The 13,969-nt window shown below is 39.3% G+C and overlaps 1 protein-coding gene across 16 annotated transcripts in view; it reads left to right on the plus strand.

Moving 5' to 3' along the window:
* The window catches only part of NRXN3 (neurexin 3), a 1,699,552-nt gene that overhangs the window by 486,494 nt on the left and 1,199,089 nt on the right, over nt 1–13,969 (plus strand). The gene's annotated exons all lie outside the window — the stretch shown is intronic.

Below are 13,969 nucleotides of genomic sequence, written 5' to 3' on the forward strand. Positions count from 1 at the left end.
TTGATTCACAGTTCCACATATCTGGGGAGGTCTCACAATCATGGCAGAAGGCAAGGAGGAGTAAGTCACATCTTACATGGTGGCGGGGAAGAAAAACTTGTGCAGAGGAACTCCTCTTTAATAAAACCATCAGATCTTAAGAGACTTATTCACTATCAGGAGAACAGCATGGGAAAGACCTGACCCCATGATTCAATTACCTCCCACTGGCTTCCTCCCACTGGCTCCCTCCCACAACCTGTGGGAATTGTGGGAGCTACAATTCAAGATGAAATTTGGGTGGGGACACAGCCAAACCATATCGAGTACCCTGCGGTTCTATTTCCTCATCTAACAAATGGAAGCTCTTATCCCACAGATGGCTATGTTTATAAATTAAATGCAATCACACAGGTGAAAGGCCACTGAAATCACAAGGAACTAGATGAGTGTAAAGTTTGATTTTGTGATTTTGACCTGGCAAATAGGAAAGCTCTAGCTAAAAGTGGCTCAATCTGTTGTTGTGTACCCTGTCTAAAATATAACATATGTATTATTTTACCTTCACTAAGCCTGGTGTTCCCAAGGGTCTCATTATTTGAGATGAAAGAAAATTCTTATAATGTAACATTAAGGCTCAGAAGACTGGTTTTTTCCTTTTCTTCTTCTTCTTCCCTGAGAGCTAGTAGCTGTGAAAAAACAGTGGGACTTTGCCATTACTTGTTTATTACCATTGTAGCTGATGTATTGAGACCTCTGTCTGAGAGTAAAGCAGCTTCAGCCAAGTGTAAGTTCAACCTCTAAGGTCAATTGTTGAGGCAAAAAGAATCAGACTTAATTTGGTAGAACTCTTTCAGAACACTGTGGCATCAAAGCAGTGCACTGCACATTTTGTTTAAGCTAAGCTTGATTGCCTAAGATATCTATACCATCTCCCTGGGGACATTACTTGAGAAGCGAACAGTGTTCCTTCTTAAAGATAACAATCCCTTGTGACATCTTAAGAGTCTCCTCTCGGGGCATATGTTTTATTCTTATTATGGTTATTTGAAATTTGTTGAGCATCATTTGTATATGAGATGGCACTGTCCATGCATTCATTCATGCCACTGCCCTGTGAGCCTTGTCCAGGCAGGAATTGTGTCTGTTAGGCATGGCACATAGTAGATGCATAATAAGGATTTGTTTGTCTATTTATCTGATAATCATTGGGTATCTTTTTTGTGCTGTAACTAAATCTGGTGGCTCTTTTTAAGCCGTGATCTCCATGCTCCAAGGCTTTGTCTTGTAGGAAGGGAGATAAGATCAGTGAGTGAATAAGTATAGCATAGGAGAGCATGTGTTCAGTGGCACATACTAAATGCTCTAATTGAGTAGAGGAAACATAAATTTTAGGTGGATGTCAGTTTTAGAGAAGGAGTGACATTTGAGGCAGGCCTTGCTGTAATAAATCATGTGCAAATTGAGAGGAAGGGGTAGAAAAGAGAGACATAATAAAGGAGGGAAAATCCAATTATAGCTTTGTATTGTTCTCAGCCTGTGGGACAAAATAAGAGGAGCACCCAAATAGTGCTATTATCTCTCTGCAGGATGTTACGTAGGCTTCTGCTGGCTTCAGAGATTTCATCGTCATTTCTGATGGAATTATGGTAGGCATAGAGCCCTTCCTCCCTGGGATTTACTCCTATTTGGATAGAATAAAGGTATAGACTACACACGGTCTAATGAACCCTGAAAGACTCTTAAACACTGTTAAATCACACTACATTGGAATTGCACTCTCATCAGAAAAAGGTTGCAACATTCTTGTTACCAACGACATGGCTCAGGAATGAATGAGGCATTGGTTGCTGTGGAGTGCTCATTCAGTTTTGTAGTGCAACAGTCCTGAGCATGGAGTTTCTCCAGGACAGGATTTAGGTCTTGCCTTTAGGATTAATTTTCTCCTACACACAATTATATTGCGCTACCTCTCTATTATATACTTAGAGACAATGGAACAATTTCCCAACCACGAATCTTCTATTAATCAGGAAGGATGCCCTGAAAATTTTGAAACAAGTCTCATAAAAACACAAAGATGTCTCTGATGACATTATCCATGTGGAAACTAAAGAAAATAAAATACACACACACATATACACAGACACACACACACACAGACACACACACACACACACACATTTTTGCTGCCCAGATAGAGAGCAGAAAGCTTCAAAAGTCTGTCAGAATTATTCTGAATAGCTTAAAAGGTAAAGGCAGTTCTGAAAAACAGTGTCGATAATAGAAATAACTATAATCAGTGATGTCAATATATCCTTATCTTAGCTAGCAGCATGAATATGCATTTAAATTCAGACCAAGTTAGAAAAAGGAAAGTTCAAAACACTAACAGAAATGATAGGCAAAGCTAGAACTTGATAAACTCCTGCCCTGTCTGTTTTCCCTGTACAGCGTGATAGTCTTTCTAAGGGACTCGGAAGTCTTCGTATTTGTCTGAGTACTTTGAACAGATTGCTTTGAGTGTAACGTAGTGCTGGCGTATTATTTCTTTGCATTTAATAATTACACTTCACTTTTCTGTGGGCAGGTCTATGGAAATACTTCTCTTGTTCTTGGTATTTGTTTTTGATAAATCAGTAAACAGCAAAGGCTATGTTAGGATTCAGCTACCCAATAAACCCCACTCACCCACTTAAACCATAGAACAGTCTCTAATTATTTCACAATCTCTTCTTCCCCTTCCTTTTCCTCTTGCTACCTTAAAAAAAATCTTCTCTCGCCATTTGTGGCTTTAAGTTGTCCTAAATGAAACAAGGTGATTTTGTGTGTAATTTTCTTCAAATTAGGGACACGGCAAAGGGCCTATGCAATTTCTGCTCCAGATCATCAATATTTCTTTGTGTGTGGCACAAAATAGGTTTTGTCTTTGGGACTGTAGTTACTTCACACCTAAAAGCCAAGTTCTGGCTCCATGATTGTGCCAAAGGGACTGGATATTTCTTGTGTGCATACTTCCTAACTTCATACCATGTAAAAGCCACCACAAAACGTCCACATTGTTGTCAAACTATGATGGTTCTCTACACACCTTCGTTATCAATATAAGATTTGTGTCCACTTAAATATCACGAAGTCAGCATCTTGTTCCTTTTCACGTTTTCACATTTTAGTGTGTCTGTCTCATGTTTGTTCTTGTTGTGTCCCCAGCTCCTAGAGTGGTTCTTGGCACTTAGTGGCTCTCGGTCAATATTTGTTGAGTGAAATCACATGATTGTACATTAATAAATATCTTTCCTAAATGAATGCTTTTAGCTACTATTGACCACTTGACTTTCCTGGGATGACTAAAGAACATCTTGACATGGCAGTGGTTGAATCTTTCAAGAATCTTCTCTCCCTCCCCCTGAGCTATCAGATATGAGAAAAATATTATATTAAAAGCCTCAGCAAGGCTAAGAGGAATGATTGGAAGTTCCTCTATGAAAAATGGGTTAGAAAAGGCTGTGAGGGAGACATCATAGTATAATGAAAAGAATACTGGGCTTCAGATCAGAAAATCTGCTTAAGAATGCTAGCTTTATCACTGGCTATATAATAAGACCACTGATCTTACTCCAGTCTCAGTTTTCTAACCCATAACAAGGAGATAATAAAACTTCTGTTGCACTCTTAAGAAAAAAATGAAATGATGTACATAAAAGTGAAATCATACAGCATTACAAAATACAATGTTTTTTCTTATAATAATTATTAAGGATTATATATTGCATTGTATAAAATAGTTTACAAATAGAAATATAAGTGTAAGTGAATACCCGTTAACACATGGAATCTCTATATTTCTCATATTAGCAAATCATTGTCAGGAAAGAAATCCTCCATTATTCTGAGGTTTGCCCTACATAAATTCTCTCATAATGCAAAAATAGGGATAACTCATCCCACCTGCCCTCAATGATTACTTTGTTTTCTGCCTTTGGTCATTTATTTGACACTATGTTTTCCTTTATTAAAATGTGAATTCCATGAGAACAGAGGTCTTATTTGCTTACAAATGTTTCCCCAGCACCTAGAGTGGACCCTGACATTAAAAAAAATGCACTCAATAAGTATGTCTGGAATAAATAAATAAATGAATGTGCTAACCTCATGGAGCTCTGAAATCTGGTGGAGTTTAGATGAGCAATGTGTAAGTCCAGACTGCTATTAAAATGTATCATAGGCTGAGTGGCTTATAAACAACAGAAATTTATTTCTCACTGTTCTGGAGGCTGGAAGTCCAAGAACAGTGTGCCAGCCTGGTCAGGTTCTGGTGAGGGCCCTCTTCTGGGTTGCAAATTGCTGTTTTCTTACTGTGTTCTCACATGGAAAAAAGAGGATAAGAGTTCTCTAGGGTCCCTTTTATAAGGGCACCAATCCCACTCATGAGGGACCTTCATGACCTGACTACCTCCCAGAGGCCCCACCTCCTAAAACTGTCACATTGTGGGTTAGAATTTCCATGAATGAACTTTGGAGAACACAAACATTCAGTGCATAGCAAACAATATATCCCCAAACCTATAATATGCCAAATACTGTGCTAAAATATAAATATGAGTCAAACGTGGTTCCTGCTTTAGAGGAACTCACATTAGTGGGGAGAGGCAGACACACACATAATTGCAATAAATAGCAGTTAATGCACAACATGAGGCATTCTTAGTTACAATGCGGCTGCTGAGGAGAAGGACCTAATACATCCTGGGGTTCAGGGAGCATCCCAAGGTGAGTTGCTTGAAGCCAAGTAGAAGGGAGCATGGAAGCATGGGGAAAGAGGTGCTCCAGGATGAGGCGCAGGATGAGCAAAGGCATGGATGTAGAGCACGTTCTGGTGTCTGGGTGAAGAACTTACAAACAGCTTGCTAATTTCAAGGCCCAAATTATAAGACTGGGAGCTTTGGACTGGTAGCTGCGGTTAGGTAGGGACCATTTCATAGAGGCCTTTATTTCATGCTATACCCTTGGACTTTGTTCTCTAGGTAATGGGGGAGCCATTGAAGGACCTTAAGCAGCAGAACATGGTCAGATTGGCATCTTACCCATCAGGCCTTCATTCTTCGAGGAGTAATGTTAATTCATCTACCACTTTCCCCTGATGTGTGTTTTTGTCCTAGGAAGTTGAAGATCAGGGATAGAAACAGTGGTCCCTCGGCCGGGTGCAGTGGCTTACGCCTGTAATCCCAGCACTTTGGGAGGCCAAGGCAGGCAGATCACGAGGTCAGGAGATTGATACCATGCTGGCTGACACAGTGAAACCCCATCTCTACTAAAAATACAAAAACAAAATTAGCTGGGCGTGGTGGCGGGCGCCTGTAGTCCCAGCTACTCGAGAGGCTGAGGTGGGAGAATGGTGTGAACCCGGGAGGCGCAGCTTGCAGTGAGCCGAGATCGCACCACTGCACTCCAGCCTGGGCGACAGAGCGAGACTCCGTCTCAAAAAAAAAAAAAAAAAAGAAAAGAAAAGAAAAGGTGGTCCCTGAGCTTCGGCATTGGATTGGCACCTGCCTCTCTGAATTTTAAAATTTCTGCAGAAAACTGCTTCCTTCTGACTCCCATTTCAGTTTCCAAAGACCCTCCCTGAGAGGACATGCATTTCTTTTTTCCTCTGTCCTTGGCATTACTGAGCTGTTCAATGACAAATGAAACACAGGAAGGCCAAGCCAAGACTGAGTTTACATGGGTAGGGTCACCATCAGGCTACTCAAGCCCATCACAGTTTCCTCCCACGTGTTGGACCTTCTGTGTAGTTTGATTTAGTTATTTCCACACCATCCTCCTTTCTCCTCAATCTGACACTCCTCCATTTCCCCATGTGGAGAAGCGAAAGAGCCACTGAGACCTCTGGGACAGACTGGACTCTCTCATCTCTCTTTTCTCATGGCATCTCTAATGGAGAGGAAGGAAAAGCAGGAGAATTGGGAGAATAGAGCACATATTTAAAGGAAAAAGGATTGGATAGAACATCATTGTGCACATTACATTCCACATCCCTTTGTGATTATTAGCCATTTAAAACCGAATGGAGTTTTGCAGCCAGAGATAGTCTCTGAACAGATGATTAATGGCTTAATCTGTAATAACTTTACATTTTATAGAACCCTGATAGGCGTCCACATCTGGTGAGCCAAGCTATTTAAGGCTGTGTTAATTCTGTTAATTGCTATACGTTTATTTGAATTGCTGGCACCTGCGGGCTTTGGGATAATGTGTTTGTTGTTGCTTTTTTTCTTCTTTAAAAAAAATACTCATTTTATTTTACCCTGTCTTGCTTGCTATCTCTTGTTGCTATCTCTCATGCTATCACTTAATTTCTTCTCTGGATTTTCTTTTGGGTTGTCCTCTTTCTTCCTTACTCACTGTCCTCCCTCCTCCCCATCTCCGTTCCCTTTTTCTCTAATTCATTTGTTTCCCAAGCTGTTGTTTTGGTAGCCTTCCTAATTTCTCAGGTGGTGATAAATGTCTCTGTCCATAAGCAGGTGAATTTAGGTCATAGCATTGGGCCTAAATATTCCTTTTTTCTATCATGAAGACTACCGTGCAGCGTAGGGCTAGCAAAGCCCAAGTGAGGTTTTTAGAGTCAACACGAGACATGAGAAGAGGGTGGGCTTCAGCAGCACAAGCCCAGGGTTTGAGTCTTGCCTAGACTTATTCCTTGCTGGTTGCATGGCTTTTAGCAAGTTACTTGACTGCTCTGAGCCTTGGTTTCTTCATCTATAAAGAGAGAGACTAATACTGATTTCATGTATTTTTATGTAGGGAGCAAATAGGATTAGACAAATAGAGGTGTTTTATAAAATACAAAACACTATACAAATGTTAATGAAGTTGTTATTTATGTTATTAATTGAAACAAAATCAATTAGTTCAGGCCAAAGAACCACTTACTGCTCTTCACCATTTCTGCAATTAAAGACCTGCAGAAGTTAGGAGAGTCCAATGTAGTTTAATTAAAAAGGCCTGCTACCGGGTTCAGTTCTAAAGTTAATTAGAAAATTATACAACTTCTCTGGATATCCTTGTCTTGATCTGTAAAGTGAGGATAGTAATCCCTGCTAATCCAAATGCACATTACTGTAGAGACCTTCTTGTAAATGCAGCATAGAAACACACATTACTGTTTGTTAGATTTTGGGTAGCAAGGTGAGTTTTATTCCATGAAGGAAGATGTACAGAAAAGCACTCTGTGGGTTTGGAGATAACAGTGTCTTGACAGAATGGGAGAACCAGTACAAAAAGGTGACCAGAATAAATAAGAGTTGAGCAAGATGGAAAGAAGTGAAGATGCAAATCAGAGGAAATGGAGGAACGTGGCAGAAGAAGAAAAGAAAAAGCAATTACTGCATCTCAGGAGCTACCTATTGGCTTGTCATGGGCTGAGTGATGTCCTCTGTAAATTCATATGTTGAAGTTCTAACCTTTAGTTTGTGACTATTTTTGAAGATAGGGCCTTTTAAGAAGTAATTGAGATCATATGGATAAGTAAATGAGGTCATATAGATAGGCCCTCAACCAATATGATTGGTGTCCTTATAAGAAGAAGTGATAAGGATATGGATATACAAAGGAAAGACCATGTGAAGACAGAGGGAGAAGATAGCCATCTACAAGCTAAGGACAGAGGCTTCAGAAGAAACCAAGCTTGCTGAAACCTTGAACCTGGACTTCCAGCCTCCTGGAGTGTGAGAAAATAAGTTTCGGTAGTTTAAGTCACCCAGTCTGTGGTATTTTGTTATGGCAGCCCTAGTAAATTATAGAGCTTTTTTATGGGTTGACCATAAAAAAAAATGACCATTTTTGGCTGGGCATGTTAGTTCATGCCCATAACTTTAGCACTTTAGGAGGCTGAGGTGGGAGGATTGCTTCAGTCCAGGAGTTGGAGATCAGCCTGGTAAACTTAAGAAGACTGTGTGTCTACAAAAAACATAAAAAAATGTAGCTGGGCATGGTGGCACATGCCTGTGGTCCCAGGTATTTTGGAGGGAGGTGGGAGGATCACTTGGACCCGGGAGGTTGAGGCTGCAGTGAGCCAAGATGGTGCCACCACACTCCAGTCTGGGCAACAGAGTGAGACTCTGTCTCAGAAAACAAAACTGCCATTTTTTGTGTGAGGACAAAAAAAAAAAGTCAAATATTGGCAATGTCGGGTGATTCAATTTCAGAACAAAATTTTTGTAAAGAGGATAAATGGAATCTTCTGGAAAAGAGATTACTTTTTGGATTACAAGAAATTGCAGTGGGCAGGAAAGAGAGAGAGAATGAAAGAGAGAGATTGGCAATGTGAGTCGATTAGAGATTCCCATTCCCCTGGCTGTGGTTGTTTTCTTTATAGGTGGATTCCTAATGCAATTTGGACCCATAACATACAGTGGCACAGAGGAAGAAGGAGCAAAACCCTTAGCTACTGGGGACAGGGATACATTTGAGGCTTATTTCAGTAGGAACCAGGTGTGAGCATTTAGCCAAGGGTGGCTGTAAGAAAGTGGTATGGGCCTAAGGAAGAGTGAGGAGCACTGAGGTCTCAAAGATCTTTGGTGTTTCAGTGCTATGACAGACAATAGTTCTTCAGTTAGTGCCACAACAAAATTACTAAAGAAGGATTTGCTGCTTGTAGTTAATAGGTTATTGATGGAGAAGTAGATTAAAAAATATATATATAATATAAATTTATATATAAATATAAATTTATATATGTATATAAAATACATATATATATTTGGCAACTGGGTATTCATTCTGCCTTCATCTGATACATGTTTCTTGATTTTTATTCCTCTCATTCTCAATCCAATGATTCAGTGGCACCTGCTCCACTCCCAGCTCCGTTAGTGAGCATGTGATCCCTAAATCAATTAGGGACTCCTATTCACCTGGTCATGGTTGCTTTCTTCATAGGTGAGCTCCTAAACCAATTTGGATCCATAACATACAGGCTCAGGAGTTTTGTCTGTATGTTGTAGAGAAACAGCTCTCTCCTGCTTCAGGCTAGAACTTGGAGTGGTGTTAAACTAAGCTTCTGGCCACTATCTTGCCACCACAGTGACCAAAAACGAAGCCAGGATGGAGAAAATCAGAGCCAAAAGATGGGAAGAAACTAGGCCTTAGTGACATTTTTGAAGGCCCTGGATTAAACAGTTTTCAAATTAGACTACCCCTTAATTTCCATTCATGATTGAATAAAGTACCTCTGTTGCCTAAACCTGTTGTGGCTCTGTTTTCTATCATTTGCAGCAGGAAGCCCTAGGTGATGTAGCAGAATTCCTCATGTTCCTATTTTACTCCTGTTTATTGCTGACAAAAAGATAGGTCCTTGGACAGGGAAAGACAGACAAAAGTAGGAAATGTAATACTGGAGGATCTTAGAAATCAGATAATTTGCTCTGTATTAATTCAGATTTCCTGCCTCAGATGAATGCTATCCCAGGATACAGTGAGAATTTGTAAATACAATTTTTGAAACCTAGTCTGTGCTTTTTGAGGAATGCTAGTGAATAGAGAAGGTTCCTAAAGACTAGACAATTGAAAAATGCAGATAATGCAAACAATGAACTTATGAGTTAAACTGAAATCTGGGTAAGATTTTGGAGTGCAATATTAACAGAACGTATGAGCCCATAGCAGAGAAAAGAGTGATCAATATAACTGCCATCACTAATTAAGAGCACTAAGAAAAAGCTATATCATATCAACCAAATTCTCATACTCATTCAGTAGTATTACTGATGATTCAGAAAAGTACTATGGACCTCATCTAGCTAAATAGCAGCAAAGTTTTTGAAGACACATTTTGTGATATTCTCATTAATAAGGTGAGCAATAGGGTTTAGATGCAAGAGCTATCAAGCTATTAAAATACCAATGGGCCCTGATTAAGTGGATTTTTTTGGCCTATATGAAAGTTTTTGTAAGATGGCACAAAGCTCTGTCTTATATTAAGGACTTGAAGAGACATAAGAGAACATGGCTTGTTAACTTTTTGGATGGCAGGGACGGAAAATGACAGAAATTGTGCATCTGTATTATCTGAGGTTGAATTAATAGAGGTCTGACCTGTGCAACAAAGGAGGTAACAGTTCTGCAGTGTAATTTATTGGTTAAGAAAGCAGGCTCTGGAGTTAGAGTTTCTGGCTGCAAAGCCTAACTCTACTCCCAGTAGCTGTATGATGCTGGGTAACATACTTAACCTTCTGTTACTTATTAAATGGGAACAATAATTATACCTACTTGATAGGGCTGTTGTATTGAGATCATGCATGTAAAATAGCTGACATGTAGAAAATGTTCAGCAAATTTTATTTACAATTATTATCATCATTGTTGTCACTATGTGCTAGTATAATTACTGGAAAGGGAAAATAAGCTTTTTTTTTTTTTTTTTTCTGAGACAGTGTCTTGCTCTGTCACTCAGGCTGGAGTGTAGTGGTGCGATCTCGGCTCACTGCAACCTCCACCTCCCGGGTTCAAGCGATTCTCATGCCTCAGTCTCTGAAGTAGCTGGGATTACAGGCATGTGCCACCACACCCAGCTAATTTTTGTATTTTTAGTAGAGAAGGGGTTTCACCATGTTGGCCAGGCTCATCTCAAACTCCTTCAAGCGATCCACCCACCTCGGCCTCCCAAAGGGCTGGGATTACAGGCATGAGCCACTGCACTAGGCCCAGAATAAGCTTTTAACATGATAACTAATTGACAGATTAGAATATCTTTAGAGCTGAGCTGTAGAAAAAAAAAAAAAAAAAAAAAACCAAAAAACTAAGGCATTCAAGATCCTGACAACATAAGAAGGCTTAACTGATAGAACCAGGGTCATTTAACCTGAGAAAGTGAAGATGCCTGTGCCCAAGGTTTGAGAGTCATCTTCATACATGAAGGACTGTCCTGTGGAAATGGAATAAAATGTGGCCCATATACCCTTAAGAAGAGAAACTAAGTCTAGTGAGTGGAAGCTGGGTACTTAACATAAGGAAGAACTTTCAGTGAGAGTTCTCCAAAACTGCCTTCAAAGTAATGAGTTCTCCAACACTCAAGGCATCCAAGCAGAGACTGGGCAACCATTTTGCTGAGGTTATCGAGGGGATTCTGGAATCATATGAGTGGTTTTGATTTTATAGATAGATCTATAGATAGATTGATTTTATATGATAGATCTATAGTTCTACGATGAATGACCTATCTGCAAAGAAAGAATAAGGCTAACTGATTAGCTCAGGTTCATCATGTGGAAGACTTTCCTCATTAATCTCCAAATCAGTAGACTTTACACGTCCCACAGACATTTATTGGGTTGTCCTTGTGGTAGGAGTTGAGGTTCCCAGCCACTACCATCACCTGTTACTCACTTACAGTAATTTATCTTTACTCAGTCCTTTACTTGATCATCTTGAAAACCATTACAACCACAGCAATTATAATCATGGCAGCAACAATAAAGACTAGCAATTATTGAACACTTAATGTGAACACATGTGAAGTGTGTGTCTACATGGTGCTATGTACTTCAGACTTATTCCCTACTTATTCCCTAATTTAGTTCTCACAAAAAAACTTATGAGTTGGATTCTATGATCATTACTAACTTGAATTTAAAGAGAGTGAGTGTCTTTCCCACTTACATCATTCTAAGTGTTGGAGTTGAGATGTAAATACTGTCAACATCCTGATTTTGCTGCCCTTTCTACCAACTCAGTCATAAGAGTTAGTGACGAAGAAAAGGAAGCTCCTCTGGAAAAGGTTGGTGATTCTGTGTTTAAACTTACTGTAAGGAATTGTCTCTCACTACCACTTAGAGTCTCTACTTCATAGGAAAGGTCATTTAATCAGGCAAAAATGTTCTGTTGGGAGACTAGATAAAATTACCTGTTTCTTTCACCTTGCCATTGATTGTTCTGAGAGGAAGGCAGTTTTTGCTTGATTTCCCACTTTGGGCAAATTGATATTGCTCAACCTGCTAATGGAGGAATGATTTTCATTATGGAACCTGAGAGGGAAGATGCTGCTGTTAGTATAAATGCCAAGCAGTGCAATAGTTTCATCTTGAGATGGACAGCACATCGTTTCTTTTTGTTCCAGCCTAATATTTTCCATGAAGTTGAGCTATTTGCCTTTAATGCCTTCAAAACACCCAAATGAGGAGCAGCTACTATTTAGATTTATTTTGAATTTTCAGTCTGATTTTGGGAATCACTTATTTAGCTTTGCATTTTTTTTTTTTTTTGGCTCGTCAAGATAAATTCAGTGGAACTCATTGCTTTCTAAAAATGTCACTTATTTACAGCAAATGTAATCTACCACAACATTCCTACTGAGACAAAATCTCTTGTGTCTTTGAAAGCCTCAGAGGAGATTAAAAAAACACTAGTCCATGTACACATATACCTACAGGGATAAAGCAATCATTGAGCTAATTAATTAGCTTATGTTTTCAAAAATTGTTTTGCAAAGGCAGAAACGACTATTCCATTAGTGTTACGGTGCTTTTGTAACCTTGTGTTCTGTTCCTCATGTGAAGAGTGTGCCACAAGTAGTTCCTGCATAGATTTCAAGAGAGATACAAGGACACATTTTTCACTTTACAAATCAGTGAAGATGCAGCTTAGGGCAGCAACATTGCACACCAATTATCAACCAATAAAATTCTCCTCCTTCCCTCTCCCTCAGCTTTTCCCTCACCACCCAATATCAGCAGATGTTCTATCTCATACTTTGTAGGGAAAATAGAAATTGTTCAGGTAATGCTTGCTAAGCTTCTCTCTCTCCACCTTAAGACTTACCTTCAAAGATTCTCATTGCTACCTTCTTCCCCCCATCTTACAGAATGAACTTTCCCCTTCTTTTTTGCCTCTTTTGAGATTTAGCCCCTTTAAAGATTCCCTCTCTTAATGTTCGATCTCACCTTCTCCTCTGCTCCATCCCTTCAGCTAGAGACATACTCAAAATCACTTCTTTGATACTGTCTCCTGCTCAATTTACACCTTAGCTCATTCCTCACTTTCAATGAAAAACTTCTTGGGAGGATGGTACATACTTCTGATGTTCCCTACCTCATGGTTACTCTCTAACCCTCTACATTTGCATGTCAGACTATGAACTCTAGTATCCTTAGCACTTTAGTGGAATTGTTTTTTTGCTTTACCTTGCTTAAGTTAGAAGTACTTTATTATATGCTCCTATAGCTCTCAGTTCAAAACTTCAACTCGTTGCAATTGTTATTATAGTCCTCATCACATTGCACTTTAATATGCACTGTGTTCATATGTTTCCTCAATAGACTGAGCTTCTAAAAGACAAGAACAAGGATTTATGTAGATTGCACATTCCCTTTGAAGTTAAACATAGGTCCTGACACATGAATAGATGGGAAATATTCTTCAATAAATTAATAAATATTTGTGAACATCAGTGATAGAATTATTGTTCCAAATTTCCAATTTCTGCTTATATTCATTTTGTCAACAGCATGCCACTCATTTACTTATTCATGAATGCAGTAAATATTCATGGAATGCCTACTCTGTCATAAAATCTGTTCAAAGAGTGGGAGTGTGTGGTGAATGACAGCATGTATAAAGTCTATGAGCCTATGGAATTCACATTATGGTTGAAGGAGACTAAGAATACATGCAAAACAGGTAATTAAGATACTTTCAGATAATGATAAGTGGCATGAAGGAAACGAAAGAGAATAATGGGTGTATTAGTCCGTTCTCACACTGCTAATAAAGATATACCTGAGACTGGGTAATTTATAAAGAAACAGATTTCATTGACTCACAATTCAGCATGGCTGGGGAGGCCTCAGGAAACTTACAATCATGGTGGAAGGGGAAGCAAACATGTCCTTCTTCACATGGCAGCAGCAAGGAGAAGTGTCAAGCAAAAAGGGGAAAAGTCCCTTATAAAACCATTAGATCTTGTGAGAACTTACTCAGTATCACGAGAACAGCATAA

The sequence above is a fragment of the Pongo pygmaeus genome, chromosome 15 (genome assembly GCF_028885625.2).
Source record: "Pongo pygmaeus isolate AG05252 chromosome 15, NHGRI_mPonPyg2-v2.0_pri, whole genome shotgun sequence".
Classification (NCBI taxonomy): domain Eukaryota; kingdom Metazoa; phylum Chordata; class Mammalia; order Primates; family Hominidae; genus Pongo; species Pongo pygmaeus.